The following is a 20,592-nucleotide window of genomic DNA, read 5'->3' as shown; positions in this document are numbered from 1 at the left end:
GAGTGTAAAACATATGTACCTGTATATATAAAACCATTTCTATGGGATGTCAGCCCATATAAACAAAACTGCTCACCCCCCTCCCCCAGTCTAATCAAAGATATATGTCAGCAGCATCATAGACATGTTGGGATTTCCCGGGACATGTACTCTGCGAACAGTAAAGTAACCAAGCTGGACTACAACATAGCTTGTAATGTGTGTACATGTGTATATATGTGTATATGTGGGATAACAGCCCACAAAACCAGAAATGCCTATTCCGTCTCCTGAAGTCTGCCCTATACATATGAGAATGCCTGCCATGGGAACAACTGTTGTGAATGTGCACATATGTAACACTTTTAGCATAATCCAGCAGCATATACTACCTCTGCATCCCCATGAATCCCTACCCATGCTGTCTGAGAAGCCCTCCCATTACCTACACATTTCTGTGGACCTCATTATGTTACCTACTCCAGCTGTATGCATGTAGAGGTCCATCCCTACATTGTTCATCTTGATTACCATTATGGGATCCCACAGTCCAAGACATATTTGTGGCTTCAACTGTCTTCCTAGCCTTGTAAAATCATGTCCTGTTGTATATTGACAAGTTAAAGTGCCATCTATCTCATTCCCTCACCCCATATTGAGAGCAGCCACAACACAAAGGTACCAGGGTAGAAGACATCATCAGTAAACTACCTATAAGTTACATTCCACAAGTGCTACTATATCACTGTCAGAAGGGGCTTCTAGTCCTGCTGTATCCAACCATCAGAATGGCCTCAATGGGCAGACACATAATGGTTCCTCTACCTAGTGTATGTGCATGTCACTAGTTCCACTGCCCCATTGCCCACATCTCCATCTCAACTGGCCAGTAACCTTCACCACGAGGTTGTATAAACAGGTTATGTCCTTGTGCCCATGGGAACCTGTGCAAATGACGATGGCTCATAGTTGTGATGCACCCTCACCACCTTCCCTCCCATATCCTATTTGGGAAATATTCAATGCATAGTATATCCCAAGTGTGCACTGTGCAGCATAGCCTTTACCTGCCATTGCATCCAGCATTTCATTCTGTGTGACACAAAGTTGCCAGTGTGTACATGTAAGAGTTCATAGAGATGGACTAGACATGGCTGCTTTACCTGCCATATAACATGCATGATGCTATATAGGGGTGTGTGGTGTGGCCATTTGTTGCTGTCATCATTACTGCTGGAGAATGTTGCACTGGGAGCTGTTATGGGGTCTGCTGTTACAGGTACAGAAGCTTTGGTGTCTAAGGGCTTGGCTGCTTGCTTCCTTATGGTCATGTTGAGTAGCATGCAGCTTGCTAAAAAGATTTTGCAGGCTGTGACAGAAACACAATACAGTGTCCCCAGACATGCCAGGACAATAAAATCAAGCTTTCAGTAGATGGAGCACTTGTTCTATAAAATTCCTTGTTTGTATATGAGCAAAGCTATATTGTAATCTGGTCATACTTTGTGGGATCAAGATGTATGGCATCCATCAACAATGCAGTGGGTATTCTGTATCACCTGCAATGCAGCAGGAACATACAAAGAAGATGTGAGAAATTTATACATGCTGTCTCTGGTTATAGATATGTGAGTGAACATCTATGCTTACTTGATGGCCCTGGGGAATGTCCTGTGTAGGAAGCAGTGATACAGATAATTCATATGCTATATGTGAAAATCCTGGCATGACCAGAGTGCTGTGCAGACACATTGGTGATTAGCCCCTGTGCACTGCTCGCTACCTGGCTGTTGATGGAATGGTAACCCTTCCTGTTAATGTAGGACACCAAGTTTCGCCTTTATTTCCATATGTGTGAAAATCTTTGGTTCCCAGCACTTCAGTTTAGCAAGTGATATAGAATCGACTCATGGTGGTGATTCACTCCTTGCTGTGTTGGGGAAACAGATGTGCTCATCCAGATGTGCAACAATTTACTAAAGAATGTCTTGAGTATTTGACAGGGTGATGCCTGCGAGATAACCAGTGTGTTCCCTGTCTGTTTCTGAAAGGTTTTTGTAGTTTGAATAGTAATTGTTATGTGTACCTTGGCAACCATCGGTGTGTGAAAACCTTGTATTCCTCCAGATCCAGATTTTGGGCTATGACACATGAGCAAACACCTGTATAATGTCTTGGTCCAAGCAAAATAGTCCTAGAGATGTTGCTCTTTTGGCAGATGAGATATGTTGATACCATTTTGTCTTGTGATACCTGCCACCATGTCACATTACTGACTGCCTACTAGTGATATTTACCTTAATCAGGTGCTACTACATTATAGCTGATGATTCTGCCAGCATTTTTGGCAGATGCAACTCTGAATGCTTTGGCATGCCTTTTGCTTGTATACTCAGACCAACTAACCGTGTGACTTTGTGCCTGATGCGTATGAATTGTGGCCTGGTTTCAGTGACCATCATTTGTATCTCATCATGTCCTCATTAAACTGTACTTCTTCATTTGCATTCCATTATACACTCATAAATGTACTAATTTTTTCCCTGACATTTGCCTCTTTGCCCTATAGCACTACCTGATTCTATGAATTGCTACTTAGCTGAGCATTCTTACTTTCAGTGCAAACCTATGTTGTATACTACACAATGTGACAGTGAATTTTGCATTATTATGCAACACTACCTTGTGGAACCATGGTTTAATTATCGATTCCATGTTTGACTCTGCCTCCTCGCACTGCTTTAGTAATGGGTTCTAACCCTAACTCTGCCTGTTCTCCAAGCCTAATCCTACATCTTATATTAAACAACACTTCCTGTAACACTGCCACTACTCAAGACACACTCCCACACACAAACATGCATAAATACATCTATCCCCTTACCTAAGCCCAACCTTAACCCTAAAATACACACACTTGCACACAAACGTACAAAACACATCCCCTCATCTATGCCTGACCATAACTTTAACACTCAAATACCAGCACAAAGACTCCGACCCCCCTCCAAACCCCTCTCAACTGTCTTGACAAGACACAGGCACATATATGCAACAACAACAACAAGTCACTTCCATGTGTCCTGAGTAGAGGAGGCACAGGCACATATGTCTAACAACAACTCACTTACACCTGTCCTGAGTAAAGAGGAGACATAGGCACATATGTACAGCAACAACTCACTTACATGTGTCCTGAGTAGAGGGGATACAGGCACATATGTGCAACAATGACAACTCATTTACATGTGTTCTGAGTAGAGTAGACACAGGCACATATGTGCAACAACTCACTTACATGTGCCCTGAGTAGAGGAGACACAGGCACTTATGTGCAACAACAACAACAACTCAGTTACATGCGTGCTGAGTAGAGGAGACACAGGCATGTATGTACAACAACAACTCACTTACATGTGTCCGGAGTAGAGGAGACACAGGCACATATGTGCAACAACAACTCACTTAAACCTGTCCCGAGTAAAGAGCAGACACAGGCACATATGTGCAACAACAACTCACTTACATGTGTCCTGAGTAAAGAGGAGACATTGCCACATATGAGAAACAACAACTCACTTACATGTGTCCTGAGTAAAAAGGAGACACTGGTACATATGTGGAACAACAACTAACTTACACCTGTCCTGAGAAAAGATGAGACACAGGCACATATGTGCAACAACAACAACTCACTTACATGTGTTCTAAGTAGAGGAGACACAGGCACATATGTGCAACAACAACTCACTTAAGTGTCCTGAGTAGAGGAGACACAGGCACATATGTGCAACAACAACTCTTTACATTTATCCTGAGTAGAGGAGACACAGGCACATATGTGCAAGAACTCACTTAAATCTGTCCTGAGTAAAGAGGAAACATAGGCACATTTGTGCAACAACTCACTTACATGTGTTCAGAGTAAAGAGGAGACACTGGCACATATGTGCAACAACTAACCTACACCTGTCCTGAGTAAAGAGGAGACACAGGCACATATGTGCAACAACTCACCTACAAGTGTCTTGAGTAAAGAGTCAGCACACACAAAATATCTTCAACTATTATGCTTGAGAAAGTGTGATACAAACTTGCATGATCCAAGCAATGAACTGCAGCACTTTACCAATATAATTGTATCATAAAATGACTATTTGTGAACAAATTAAGTAGCTTCTGTGAACATTAATTACAATAAATTCATCTGTTCATAATCATGCTATCACTGTCCAGTTACTGTTTAAGGAAAAAGTAGCTATACTATTGCTTGATACCTTTTAGTTCACCTATTGAATTTATCTATTTTATTTTCCTTCAAGAAAAAATGACAGCTGTTTGGAATACTACATTTTTTATGATTTGGTGTTGCATTTCTAGAAGAAGGAGGTAGTATACATGTGGGTAAGCGAACTTACTAGAAAAGTCAATGTTTGAAAAATACAGTCACTATAGCAGTAAGACAGCTATTTACAGAAAATGCTTTATAATGCTTGTAACAAGTTTTACACAATATGGGAGGAAAGTTTGTGACTTGTTTTTCAAGATGTTAAAAGCATTTATGAGGACAAAAATGTCACGATCAGCAACCAAGCTGAAGAAACTTCACCCTATGTTAGAGTAAATACAAAATGATCTTTTGAGTTTCAAGGACCAGATGAACAGAAATTAAACACTAGTATGTCTGAAAGTGAATTGTGCTGGAAAATATTTCTAGCTAATTTGTTTTTCAGTTAGGGTGCTTACTTTCCATTAAAATAATATTTATTTTCAAGAAATACATGAATATTCCATGTTTACTTACATAATACACAATGTTTATTGACCATTCAACTATACTTTCAATATCATAACATCGGCATGACCATACCATATAACCTAAGAACTATGTATATTTACTAATATGATGATAACTTATTTTTTGTTCACTCGTTTTTCTTTTGTTCAAAATGAATACCACAGATTCTGGATATCGTATCTGTGTATTAGTTTATACTGTTTAATTCAGCATTATGAGTTCTCTTCTGGGGATGTTCTCCAGCAGAGGGATACAAATTATTTTGTAATAAATAAGTAAGCAAATGAATAGCTTTGCACTGTTCTTGAGAATGACAACCCCCAGTTATTCTTTTAGAGTTTGGCTTACATTGTACATAAAAATAAATTTTCCTTTCCACCTGCTATACCCCTGCAGTCTGTCACTACTGCAGATCAACATTTGGCATTGCTAAATGATTTTTAAGAGTGTGTGCTTTATTCCATTTGATATGCTCTTTCTTGTACAAGTCCAGGGGCCACAATTCTAAAAGACTTGCTGTAAGTGTAAGTGAACAATTACACTGACAGCAGGCTAAGAGCAGGGGTTTTGGAATCTGGTCCTCATAGTAAGCCTGTTTATAAATGGTCCTTACATCAAAGTAAGTTACTTACACAGAGAGCAAGTCTTTTGGAATCAGAGTAGACTTACACTGAAAGCAACTTTTTTGGAATCTGGCCCAAGGCTATAAAGTAACAAAAACTATTTTTCCAGAAACAATAAAACAGAAATGTATGCAATGGAGGGTAGGAGATCATAAGGCTACAGCAATAATATCGAAGCCCTGAAGTTAAAAAAAGAAAAATTGGTAAGCTAGATATAATAAATTATTTTGTAAGCTTGTATTATACCATATTTATTCTATATTGAAATATTCAAGTGCTAATTTAGCTTTTAGATAGCAATTTCACAAAGAAGGCATTACTGTATCATTATATATCAAGTAATACATTTTAAACATGATGGAATTAAATAATTTTCTGATATTTTCTTTGTTGACTACCCCTGCTACATGTTTTTTTTTTTGCTAATAGGTAGCTAAGCAGTGTCCAGCATTCCCAGTGGACTCCTAACACTGTTTTGCATTTCTGTAATGAGTCATTTAGTACTTTCTCAAGATTTCCCACTGGTCAGATCTTTAGGATCTGATGTCTAATGCCCCAGTAGTATTGTATTTATTATTATGGTCTGTTTATCTTACATGCATGCAAATCCTAATCAGGCAAACATGTAACAGACACGCCATTCTCAATGCCGGCAGTTTCCATGCAGGTTAAACTAATTATGTCTGTACCACCATATTCCATTTACATTGTTAAAAATATTCTCAGAGGGCAGTCTGCAATTAGTTATTTATTTTGAGTCTAAGTGTACCCTGAGGAGTATTGTATTGGAAATATCTTTGCATGCTGACTCAGTAACACCTGACATGCTCACATATCTTTATTGTGATAAACTACCTCACTTTTACTGTGTTTATATTTGTAAAAATAGGCCAGCAATACGTTTAGTGCTTTCTTCAAGTTCTAGTTTTCCTTTGTCATTTCATCTGATGTTGATTAATGTTAAGCTATTTAAAGTTCTTATGTATATTTATTTCCAGTGATTAATAAAATTAGATGTGAAAGACAAGCTTTTCCAGACAAATGGGTCTGCAAAATATAGTACCAACAGTTCATATTTTGATCTGCTTCCAGCTTCAAACCTTTTCTGTGCTTCTGACAGCCTCTAATAAGTCCATTTATCTTGTAGTCTACGTTTGACATCTAGATCCATATAAAGTTATGTGACCCCTGGTACTGATCGAGAGTTTTTTTAGCTTAATACTCATATACCAACTTAAAAGAAGCTAGAATTAGCTAGTCTTTCATGTAGACTATGAAGGTTATAACAGGAATGTTTGCATAAAAATAGCACTTGTTTATATTATTTTAATGTATCGAGCTTCAGTTCTCCCAGCCTGTCTTCAAATAACCCTTTTTGCCACCGACAATTTACCACCATTCCTTCAGATTTAGTCTTTAAACTTGGACAATTATCTTTTTTTGTGACAGCACTTCAGACTGCATCAAGTGAGTGCCGGAAAACTTTTTCTTATCCCCAAACCCAGATTATCAAGATGACCAAGTTTTTAAGCTATGCTGGAGTTTGAAGGATGCTTGGTGACATCATCATGGATTACTGCTAGTCCTGCATTCAAGTCCTAGTTTTCTAAAATCGCAACAATTCTATTTATTTTTTGAGTTCTAAGTGATTCATATAGGCTTCTGCTGTACCTAGAGTGTGTGTACTTGCAATTTTACCTCTAAAACATTTTAAGTTAGATCTACTCCATAAGCTTTTAGCTTTCTCACACCTTAATAATGCACTGGAAATAAAAAATAGTTTTGCAGTTCAAAGCAAGTACATGAAACTATGAAACTGTTAAATTGGTACTTAATATATCAGAAAGGAAAGCAGCATCTTTACTGAAGTGCATTATTTAAAAAAAATGTTGGTGGCTTTTGTAAGTTTGTAAACAGAAAGGCGAACAGCATTTTACAACCAAGTGAGCTGTTTCTAAAAGCATAACAGATGTGTCAGTCCAGTCATTCAAAGTGTTGGGGTGGAAGCTGGGGATAAATGGCTGATACTGGATTATCTGTCATGGGGGGGGGCATGGCTAGATGTTCTGAATGGCTGTTGCCAGCAACTGTGCTGGACACTGCAAGACACAGGTGAAAACTGAGTTGTAGTGGATGTAACACAGGAGATAATACATGCATAGGCACGCCAGATTCCTAAAATATTGGTGTCCCATAGACACTGGCCTCTGTGGGAATGGTTAGGGGTGACCACATGATAAACAAGATAGCTTGCTTCCTCATACCTGACCCTCTCCTCCAGGGGAATGGATGGGCCAATTAGACTCTTCCCCAGGCTAGGGAATAAAACGTCTGTAGAGCTCTTACCCTATGTAGAGAATGAATGGGCCTATTTCTTTCTGTGTAGGAGGGAACATGGGCTAAATAGTTACAAACAATAGAGATATGTTGTAGATCATGTGGCAGTGAAAAAACAGATGCATCAGAATTAATAGCTGCATTTAGATGAATAAACAACAGCATGGTCACTGATTCCTTAAGAGCTAATGCTACTATCATACAGATGAAAGCACTTATCTTTTGATTTCACGTCTACAACCTACTCAAGTTGTGCATCAACTCTCTGTGTATGTGATGCAGGATTACCTTTTCAGTACTGAGGTAATTTCAGTTAAGTCTGATACCATAAGGTAAGTGAGCTTATATTGTTTAGCACAGGAAAACACCAGGTACAATGCAAAACCAGAGAATTTTGTAGGTAAAGCTTGCAGAATACATGGGAGTGTGATGAAACTCATATCTGATTGCTTATGGAGGGAGGTACAAGATGATGTCTGACAGTTCTGGTTACATGTCATAAATGTGCTGACCCTGTTATCCAGACTGAAGGTGTATCTCAGCTGTGGCTTAGAATCAGGTGATCATGATAATAGTGGGTCAACTAGCTAACATAATGGTCTTTCTGTCTAGATTGAGGCTGCGTGTTATGATGCATGCAAGTGCAAATGACTTGTTGGGGTATGAGCTTGAGGTGGTGCTGGTAAGGAAGTCAGAGTCTTGCAGGGAAGGTATAAGGAGCTCTTTAGTATGATATCATTCCCAGAGATGCTTCCAGTACAGATGGTAATATGCTAAAACAAGAAATAAATGAGCAGGATAACTGCTGTGTCAGAGACTGAAGGGGAAATGTGACATGCAACTATATGAAGATAAGCTGAAGTGATGCATTATGCAGTAAGGATGTTTGGGACACACAGACATAATGAAAAAGAGGTCTGAAAGGTGCATAACAGGATGGTGCCATTAAACTTTCTGGGAAGAGGAAGAGAGAGAGGGATTGGTGAGGGATGAAAAAGGTTATAAAGTGGTACAGAAAAACATATAATAAAGGGTAGAGTAGCTGAAAATGAGATTTGGATGGGGATGATTTGCAGTAGAAGTGCTGAGAAAGAAAATGGAGGAATTACAGGCAGTTAAGGAACAGTGAGCTGCTGACATGAAAGGGCAATGGACAGCTGGGCAAATAAGAGGTTGGAATGTGGTTGTGCTGAAGTTTGTAGGTTTTAGAAATGATAAAATAAGTAAGTAGGGGTTAGCAGATATGTTAAGAATGAGATGTGTAATGTGGCTGATAATGATACATAGGTAAGGAAGTAGGTGTACAGAAAGGGTATGAGTTAGGTAATATTATTTTTTCAGATATTCAGGGTGCCAGAAGAGAGGAGAACTGATGGACAGGCAATGTATGCACTAAATTTGATGTTAATGTGAAGAAAGATAGGGTCAGAGGTGTAGCTAGTGTGGAGTGAAGTGCATAGTCACCCAGGGTGCGAGGTGTTATGTAGTGCATTTGGCAGATGCCAGTTGGTCAGTAGTATAGTATAGTATTCACTGCTATACTGGCATTTCTATATGTCGGTATGGAAATGAATCTTGATACAACTCTAAAGCTTTTCTGGTCAGGAATGAAGAGTTTCAGCAGTTTGTGTGTGGTATAAGGTGCAGCAAGCCACTTGTGATTAGTACATTATTTGTTAGTGTTTCCCATGATGAATGGACATATGAATCCCACCTATAGCCACCAAATGATATGTGATGAACAGGTGTGTCATGAGGTTTGTCTCGAGTCAAACCACTGTGCATCACTTAATAAGTAAAAATGGACTGCTGTCTCACATAATAGCCAACATGTGCTGTACCCCAATAAGTGTTTAATTATACAGCTATAGAATAGAATTAAAATTCTTGGCTCCTTAGGATTTCACCCACTTAAGACAGAGACAGTGTCTTCCAATGCAATCTTACCAACAGTACTAGAAACTTGTCCAAAATGATGTTACACACAAGTCCCAATGCAATACTTTCTGTGGGGATAAATGATAACTCTCCAGTGCCAAAGCCTATCTGTAATTCATGGTAATGTTGCCACTAGGTAGACTAGTCTAGCAAACCATGGATATAAGTTATGGCTTAACTCTACACCGACTTGTAAATTATTGAATAGTAGCATTTTGCTCTATGCAGCCAGTGTCTGATAGATTAAGGTCAAGCAGTTAATTACAGTTAATTGTTCAGTGTACAAAGTCTTAAACTCACAAATACACAAGTCATCACATACAGGCATTTAAAACTGAATAATAAATTTATTGAAATGAATAAAATAAAGAATTTTACTTGAAAAGAAAATATGCAAACATGAATAATCTTGCAAAAAAAAAATTAAAAGTTCTGAACAGACAGATGGCATACAGCAAACTAGCAGCTAGTTTAGGCCGTAAATAATTTTAGACTGTATCCTATCTATCATTAGCTTTCAAGAGCATAGCAGAATATGTAAAGTTCTTACAGATGCCTCTGTCTTTACATGTATGCTACAGCAAGAAAGTCTAGCAACTGTGTGTTTATATATATATATATATATATATATATATATATATATATATATATATATATTTATCTATATATATAAAATCTATGGGTTCTAGTCACAATTTTGAAATACCAAAATCTCAAGTTTTAAAATTTTGAGTTCAGAATCTCGAGATCTTGGAATCTCAAAACTGTGAACCCCCCTCTAACATGAAGCCCCCCCTGCACCCCCCCACACCCCTCCCTGCAAGTTAAATATACCAACTCTGATATTGCACTACAGCGAGGACAAGGGAAATCTCTTGGTCTATGCTGTGTGCCAATCTCCGTTAGGATTTAGAAGTTTTAAAACTTCGAAATATGATCTTCGATCATATCAGATTTGAAATTCTGAATGGAACCCATACATATATATATATATATATATATATATATATATATATATATAAGAGTGCATTACCTTTCTTTGAATGCACATTTGGTTGAATCACAAATCGTCAAATATACATTTCATCCACTACACATTTTATTGAATAACATTTCTTCTAAAGTGTCAGTTACAGCAAATACTCCTTCAAAACTTTGTTTTTACACTCTGCTCATCCTTCCTTACTTAAATATATTAACTCTAAAGTTACACAAATACAGAGAAGAGAGAAAACATCATACACAATGAAACACTGTTGGTGCACAGATGTTTAAATATGTGGATGGAACATGATGGTGGGCATTTTCTAAATCGTGCTCTAGATTAAACTAACTTGCATCTCCTACTATCCCATGGTCATAAATCATGCCAGCAATGAATAACTATTCCACACGTTTTATGAAATGTCATTCAATGAAATGTAGATTCCATGACTTTTATTCCACCAGCTGTTATTCAACCAAAGGTGAAAATCACATACATATATATATATATATATATATATATATATATATATATATATATATATATATATATATATATATATATATGTGTGTGTGTGTGTGTGTGTGTGTGTGTGTGTGTGTGTGTGTGTGTGTGTATGTAGACATAATTACATCATGAAAAGTAGAAAATGTAAGACAGAATCATGAATGATAAAATAAAAAAGACTCACAAAACACTGAATGCCTCATAAGAGTGAATTACAAAATTCTGAGTGACTCATAAGAGTGAATTACAAAACAATGAATACTTCTTCCCTAATGAAAAAAGCCCTGTATCAGTAAACCTCAGTCACAAAACCGAGATCAAGTGTTGTCTTGGTAGTGATACTGTTCGAGAAAGGGTTTTAGTAAAGTAATATGCAGGGTCAGGATTAGGGGCAGGGGAAGGGTTAGGGTTAGTACACATGAGCAAGGTAGTGCAGGGAGGGGGAGACTCGTGTTTTAACCCTGATCATAACCCTAACCCTACCAGTTATTAAAAACCCTTTCCCTAACAGTACCAATATGTAAGACAAAAGGACATTGTATACACACATCACAAAACTTGCAGAATACTAACTGTACCTAACTCTTAACCTAACCTTAACCCACAAACACTTGCATATTCATAACAACTGCTATAACACATTCTTGCACATCTTCACAATGTCCACTTTTTCATTCAAACATTAATTTTCTTGCACACTCCTGCTTATCTAACTAAATTCAACCATATGTGATTCACATAAATGAGCAAAGTTCACTCATTTGTGCATTCTCTTTTTTTTACATCCACAAAAATCTTTCTACCAAATGTGAGTCTACCTATTGAGTTACAACCATCTATATCTGTATCTATATCTATAGCTATATTTGTAACTATAACTATATCTATAGCTATAGCTATATCTGTAGCTATATCTAGAGCTCTCTCTCTCTCTCTCTCTATATATATATATATATATATATATATATATATATACATAGAGAGAGATAACTATAGATAGTTATATATGCATATATAATATAGACATAGATATATGTATATATGTAATATTCTTGCACAGGACCTTGCTACTGAGGAGCTGAGGACCAAATATAAATGTTCTCAAGAGTTGATAAGTTATAATAGGATGGTGACTGCACACAGTTTTAAGATGTGCATCGAGTTGTGAAAGGCAACTATTAGTCATCTATCAAGGAAAACTACAGATGAGCAGTGCCTCTCTCCTACATCTTTAAAATTATTCATGTTCTTATTGTAATCACCTTTCAGTCATTTTAATATTTTGATGATAAACATTGAAAGAGCTTCTTGTCTGTCTTTAATGAATGAATGGTATCTATGGCAGTAAACTCTGTATTACTGCTTCCAGCTCTGTTGACTCCTTCATTAACCCAAACTGTGCACATTGTAGAGGCAGACCACCATCATGCCCACACAAGCTGCTCATACCAAGACCACACAATAATCTTTACCACAATTCAGACAAGTTTCTATTCTCTGGAATCTTTTCTGAATTTTTCCGAAGTTTTACTGGGATCAAAAACACTAACTGGCACTTAGTAAAAATTTCTTCTTACACTGTACTGCAAACTACCAGTAAATTTGCATGCACATAGATGGCTCCTTCTTACATAAAGAAATGGCTACATCTGTTAATTGTAAATCTTGATAGTCAACCCTTGGTTCTGATGATAACGTCCCTGACCTGGCTAATTCCTGTTAGCTTCAGAATGCTGTAATTCAATTGAGAACTTGCTAAAGTCAGAAATCTAATTAAGAAAAAAGATGCTTGACCCATTTCTTGATTTCCTCACTGGGGTTTTCTGCAGTGTGTACCTGCTTGACTTGTCTATAAAAAAGTCCTGTATAGGCAAACAGATATCAGAGACTGTACATAATAGCTCTCTGGTATCAGCCAACCTTTGCTATACTGTGAAACCTTTCATAAATTGTAACAAAGAGTTATCTAGCTCCTTGCTACAGATCTTAATACACACGGACACACACACACACACACACACACACACACACACACACACACACACACACACACACACACACACACACACACACACATGCACATGCGCATGCACACACACACACACACACACACACACACACACACACACACACACACACACACACACACACACACTCTCTCTCTCTCTCTCTCTCTCTCTCTCTGAAAGTGGTCTCTGAAATCATTTATGTAACTGTGATGGGAATCATTGCTGCTTAAATGATTACCTTTATTACTGGCAGCCTGGCATTTGCAAATAAATAATTGGCACTCACTCCACCTAGCACAAATCAAAGCTCTGACTCAGTTAATGACATGTAAGCAGCTGTGATTATGATTATGGCTGCATGAATGATTGCAAAGGCTGCTTAAAAGGGCCAATTGATACTTTTTTTGCAATGACATTCATGCCTCCTAACAGCTTGCACACTGAGCAGCTGGCCCACTTACCCCACACTAGCTTTGGCTTTCCCTCACTCTTAGTTCTGATACTCCTGTTCACCCACAACGGTAGCATGCTGGCGTCACCGAAATCCATTTATTTGATTTTATTCAACTGCTACCCTCTGCCTGGGGCTGGGTTTTTCACTTCTTGGTTACACAGAACCCCTCCCCACACACATCCTTCTCACAACTTTCCCCAGATGATAATACCTTTTTTCTAGACACCCTTTGATGCAGTGCCCATTCATTTCCACCAGTAGATAGCCTTCCTCAAGTCCATGCTAGCCAGTGATTTGTTTCAAAGGTGACCCCCAACCTTCTGTTGCCATTATTTAAACACCTGAGTATCTTCTTTGTACGTTATCCTCCTCCCTTGTGGAGATACTTCCCTTGTAATTAATGTTTCTTTTGATATCGTCCCACAGCTTCTCCCCCTCTGTGCAGCTGGCTTTAGAGTGTGTGGTAAGACTGTTATAACTCTCCATCTCTGCTTAAGTTAAAAAATAATCAGCCAACATATCCTGAATTATATTGACACCTGGATTTTTCACATTGCAGTTTTATCTGTAAATTGCACTTGTAGTCTAACTATTTTTGTCATTGTAGAGCTTTTTGGTTGTGAAAGCAGTCAGTCTGTTGGTGTAAATTGCAGCCAATAATTATGGTAATTAGCAGATTATTAACTGTAGCTTTTGTATATCATTTAGAATAATTAAGCATGATAATCCCACAGAGTTATTTGTTGATTCATCTAGTAACAATTGTAACATATATACCATGGATATGCACAATGACTGCAATCAAGAAAAATATAAAAACTGCACATTAAAGACATTGTACTCTAGTGTTGTTATTTTCTTATCCATCTGGTAATGTAATATTTATGGGTTTCTACATGTCTGCTTAGTATAAGAGACAAAATATATTATGTAATAACAGTGTATAGATAGTTTCACTGGTTGCTGTTATTACTACTTAACATTCAAAGCTCCTTATGGCATCCTGACATTTTTTTCTTCTTTAAGTAATAGGCTTATGTATTAATAGGAGACAGAATAAGAAAGGTCCAGGATGTAAGCAGGAAAATTACGCTATTTGGGCTTTTCAGCTTTGCAGGCACATGCTTTAGAGGTCTTCTTCTTGGGCCTCTGATGAAAAAGGGCTCTTCTGACCTCAGTCTGTCTAGCCTGGTTAACAAATGGAAATAAACAAACAAATAAATAAATAATTTCACAGTAATTGTGTTTCAAAATTGGCAATCCTGTAGTAAAGCATGAATAAGTACTAACATTACATATGACAGTTCCAGCCTAGAGTGAAACAAAGACAAAGGGGCTTCTACGGTTTCTAAGGAAGCAACATTTTATTTATTTATTTTTGTTTGTTTTTCAGAGCACTGATCTCCATGGACTTTTTTCAGACTCAGCCCTTTTGCTCAGTATTTATAGAATAATGGGAATAAAAGCAATATGATGATAGAGACAGGGTGGGTGATGACACTAGTCAGGCAGCAATATGATGATAAAGACAGGGTGGGTGATGACACTAGTCAGGCAGCAATATGATGATAAAGACAGGGTGGGTGATGTCACTAGTCAGGCAGCAATACGAAGATAGAGACGGGGTGGGTGATGTCACAAGCCAGGCAGCAATATGATGATAAAGACAGGGTGGGTGATGTCACTAGTCAGGCAGCAATACGAAGATAGAGACATGGTGGGTGATGTCACTAGTCAGGCAGCAATATGGTGATAGAGACAAGGTGGGTGATGACAATAGTCAGGCAGCAATAGGATGTTAGAGACAGGGTGCGTGATGACATTAGTCAGGCAGCAATACTATGACAGAGACAGGGTGGGTGATGACACTAGTCAAGCAGCAATATGATGATATAGACAGGGTGGGTGATGACACTGGTCAGGCAGCAATATGATGACAAAGACAGGGTGGGTGATGACACTAGTCAGACAGCAATATGATGATACAAACAGGGTGGGTGATGACATTAGTCAGGCAACAATATGATGATAGAGACATGGTGGATGATGACACTAGTCAGGCAGATTCTGCAGTGATGGCCTGCTCTACATAAGTTATCCAGTCATTGCTAACTTCCCTGTCTATATGACTGCTGGGTCTTCTGCTGCTCTATATGTACTTTTTTTTCTTTTGCAGTTTACCCATTCATTGACCAGTGAGACCACTGGACAAATTGTCCCATTTCAAAGTTGACTCTCCAGTACTGTCTGGTTAAGTCACTTGCTCAGAGGCACATAGTAGGCAAATGAAGGTGGAGGAATCATAATCTGTACCTTGGGCACTGGGAGCAGCTCATTACCAGCTCAGAGCTTTAGTCCTCTGCACTAACTGCCAGGCATTTTCATCTTTATTGGACTCTGGATACCCTTATAATTCAATAGCAGGACACCTTTCTCCTTACCTTTACTGTCTTAGTGTACGTGATGACTTCTTTGCACAACAGTCTCTCATTCTCTCAGCACTGGATTATTATCAAACTTGTCCCCTCTTAGTTATGTCTGTTTATGGCTTTCCACAGTCATTTAAAAAGATGCTTGACCCATTTCTTGATTTCCTCACTGGGGTTTTCTGCAATGTGTACCTGCTTGACTTGTCTATAAAAAAGTCCTGTATAGGCAAACAGATATCAGAGACTGTACATAATAGCTCTCTGGTATCAGCCAACCTTTGCTACACTGTGAAACCTTTCATAAATTGTAACAAAGAGTTATCTAGCTCCTTGCTACAGATCTTAATACACACGCACACACACACACACACACACACACACACACACACACACACACACACACACACACACACACACACACACAGACACGCGCACACGCACATGCGCGCATGCACACACACACACACACACACACACACACACACACACACACACACACACACACACACACACACACACACACACACTCTCTCTCTCTCTCTCTCTCTCTCTCTCTCACTGAAAGTGGTCTCTGAAATCATTTATGTAACTGTGATGGGAATCATTGCTGCTTAAATGATTACCTTTATTACTGGCAGCCTGGCATTTGCAAATAAATAATTGGCACTCACTCCACCTACCACAAATCACAGCTCTGACTCAGTTAATGACATGTAAGCAGCTGTGATTATGATTATGGTTGCATGAATGATTGCAAAGGCTGCTTAAAAGGGCCAATTGATACTTTTTTTTGCAATGACATTCATGCCTCCTAACAGCTTGCACACTGAGCAGCTGGCCCACTTACCCCACACTAGCTTTGGCTTTCCCTCACTCTTAGTTCTGATACTCCTGTTCACCCACAACGGTAGCATGCTGGCATCACCGAAATCCATTTATTTGATTTTATTCAACTGCTACCCTCTGCCTGGGGCTGGGTTTTTCACTTCTTGGTTACACAGAACCCCTCCCCACACACATCCTTCTCACAACTTTCCCCAGATGATAATACCTTTTTTCTAGACACCCTTTGATGCAGTGCCCATTCAGTGCCACCAGTAGATAGCCTTCCTCAAGTCCATGCTAGCCAGTGATTTGTTTCAAAGGTGACCCCCAACCTTCTGTTGCCATTATTTAAACACCTGAGTATCTTCTTTGTACGTTATCCTCCTCCCTTGTGGAGATACTTCCCTTGTAATTAATGTTTCTTTTGATATCGTCCCACAGCTTCTCCCCCTCTGTGCAGCTGGCTTTAGAGTGTGTGGTAAGACTGTTATAACTCTCCATCTCTGCTTAAGTTAAAAAATAATCAGCCAACATATCCTGAAATATTTTGACACCTGGATTTTTCACATTGCAGTTTTATCTGTAAATTGCACTTGTAGTCAAACTATTTTTGTCATTGTAGAGCTTTTTGGTTGTGAAAGCAGTCAGTCTGTTGGTGTAAATTGTAGCCAATAATTATGGTAATTAGCAGATTATTAATTGTAGCTTTTGCATATCATTTAGAATAATTAAGCATGATAATCCCACAGAGTTATTTGTTGATTCATCTAGTAACAATTGTAACATATATACCATGGATATGCACAATGACTGCAATCAAGAAAAATATAAAAACTGCACATTAAAGACATTGTACACTAGTGTTGTTATTTTCTTATCCATCTGGTAATGTAATATTTATGGGTTTCTACATGTCTGTTTAGTATAAGAGACAAAATATATTATGTAATAACAGTGTATAGATAGTTTTACTGGTTGCTGTTATTACTACTTAACATTCAAAGCTCCTTATGGCATCCTGACATTTTTTCTTCTTTAAGTAATAGGCTTATGTATTAATAGAAGACAGAATAAGAAAGGTCCAGGATGTAAGCAGGAAAATTACGCTATTTGGGCTTTTCAGCTTTGCAAGCACATGCTTTAGAGGTCTTCTTCTTGGGCTTCAGAAATAAACACCTCCAATTCTCCAAATGACTTTAAATACAAAAAACCAGAACACAAACAGCAAACTGTTTGATAAGATTCTTTAATTCTGGTACCTCGGCCTTCGCCTTCTCCTGGAATACATTCTAAAACATCAAACAACACCCCTTTTGTAACACATCCTATTAAGTGATTAATGCACCCTACTTAAACAATTTATCAATTTGTCAGTTGACTCAACCATATTGCTTCACTCTAAAATTACTGACTTTATTCATATGAGTAATTTCTAACTTCATTGAACATAATATCAATTATATTGCAAGAAAATATCTTAATATAAACATTTGAAATTTATCTTATTCTACTGATATAATATTAACTGTTTTTAATGAATAACAACATTTCTAAATGTTATAATACCTGCTATAAATTCATATTACATGTAAACATTTTAAATCTATGTACCAAAAAATTAATCTAAAACAGTTTTTAAGAAAGTTTTTGAGAAAGTTTTTTTGGAAATGTTCATTCTAGATTTCCATATTCATGCCATTTGGAAACAATGTTTTATAGTTCAGAATAAACCTGGATTCCATTTCTGATAATTTGTCACGAAAACCTGCCTCATTACCAAAAACATTGGGCTTCCCCAACACACAGAATATAAATCCCTCAGGAACCCCCTTATGTTGTTCGCAAAAATGTTTGGCAACAGGACTTTCCATTCTTTTGTGTCTTATGTCTCCCAGATGTTCAAGAATTCTAAGCTTGACCCTTCTAGTTGTTTGGCCTATATACCACCTCTGTTTTACACAACCACATCCTATGATGTATACCACCCCCGTGGAATTACAATCATAGTATTCTAAGGCCCTGTACACCACATTATTAATTTTTGTGCCATCCAAGCTTTTAACCCTGCAACATACCTTACAACTTCCACATCTAAAAGTTCCTTTTCTGATACCATGGATATGCACAATGACTGCAATCAAGAAAAATATAAAAACTGCACATTAAAGACATTGTACACTAGTGTTGTTATTTTCTTATCCATCTGGTAATGTAATATTTATGGGTTTCTACATGTCTGCTTAGTGTAAGAGACAAAATATATTATGTAATAACAGTGTATAGATAGTTTTACTGGTTGCTGTTATTACTACTTAACATTCAAAGCTCCTTATGGCACCCTGACAATGTTTTCTTCTTTAAGTAATAGGCTTATGTATTAATAGGAGACAGAATAAGAAAGGTCCAGGATGTAAGCAGGAAAATTACGCTATTTGGGCTTTTCAGCTTTGCAGGCACATGCTTTAGAGGTCTTCTTCTTGGGCCTCTGATGAAAATGGGCTCTTCTGACCTCAGTCTGACTAGCCTGTTTAAAAAATGGAAATAAACAAACAAATAAATAAATAATTTCACAGTAATTGTGTTTCAAAATTGGCAATCCTGTAGTAAAGCATGAATAAGTACTAACATTACATATGACAGTTCCAGCTTAGAGTGAAACAAAGACAAAGGGGCTTCTACGGTTTCTAAGGAAGCAACATTTTATTTATTTATTTTTGTTTGTTTTTTAGAGCACTGATCTCCATGGACTTTTTTCAGACTCAGCCCTTTTGCTCAGTATTTATAGAATAATGGGAATAAAAGCAATATGATGATAGAGACAGGGTGGGTGATGACACTAGTCAGGCAGCAATATGATGATAAAGACAGGGTGGGTGATGTCACTAGTCAGGCAGCAATACAAAGATAGAGACGGGGGTGGGTGATGTCACAAGCCAGGCAGCAATATGATGATAGAGACAGGGTGGGTGATGACACTAGTCAGGTAGCAATACGAAGATAGAGACGGGGTGGGTGATGTCACAAGCCAGGCAGCAATATGATGATAAAGACAGGGTGGGTGATGTCACTAGTCAGGCAGCAATATGATGATAGAGACAGGGTGGGTGATGTCACTAGTCAGGCAGCAATATGATGATAAAGACAAGGTGGGTGATGACACTAGTCAGGCAGCAATAGGATGTTAGAGACAGGGTGCGTGATGACATTAGTCAGGCAGCAATACTATGACAGAGACAGGGTGGGTGATGACACTAGTCAGGCAGCAATATGATGATACAGACAGGGTGGGTGATGACACTGGTCAGGCAGCAATATGATGACAAAGACAGGGTGGGTGATGACACTAGTCAGACAGCAATATGATGATACAAACAGGGTGGGTGATGACATTAGTCAGGCAACAATATGATGATAGAGACATGGTGGATGATGACACTAGTCAGGCAGATTCTGCAGTGATGGCCTGCTCTACATAAGTTATCCAGTCATTGCTAACTTCCCTGTCTATATGACTGCTGGGTCTTCTGCTGCTCTATATGTATTTTTTTTTTCTTTTGCAGTTTACCCATTCATTGACCAGTGAGACCACTGGACAAATTGTCCCATTTCAAAGTTGACTCTCCAGTACTGTCTGGTTAAGTCACTTGCTCAGAGGCACATAGTAGGCAAATGAAGGTGGAGGAATCATAATCTGTACCTTGGGCACTG

At 38.2% G+C, this 20,592-nt stretch overlaps 1 protein-coding gene across 2 annotated transcripts in view; it reads left to right on the top strand.

Moving 5' to 3' along the window:
* LOC122808904 overlaps nt 1-20,592 on the top strand; it is a 1,046,088-nt gene that overhangs the window by 169,070 nt on the left and 856,426 nt on the right. The window lies entirely within an intron of this gene.

Source organism: Protopterus annectens, chromosome 8.part0 (genome assembly GCF_019279795.1).
Source record: "Protopterus annectens isolate FY-2018-M chromosome 8.part0, PAN1.0, whole genome shotgun sequence".
NCBI classification, from domain to species: domain Eukaryota; kingdom Metazoa; phylum Chordata; order Ceratodontiformes; family Protopteridae; genus Protopterus; species Protopterus annectens.
The sequence above is the reverse complement of the archived record's forward strand: the minus strand, read 5'-3'. Positions and strand labels throughout refer to the sequence as shown.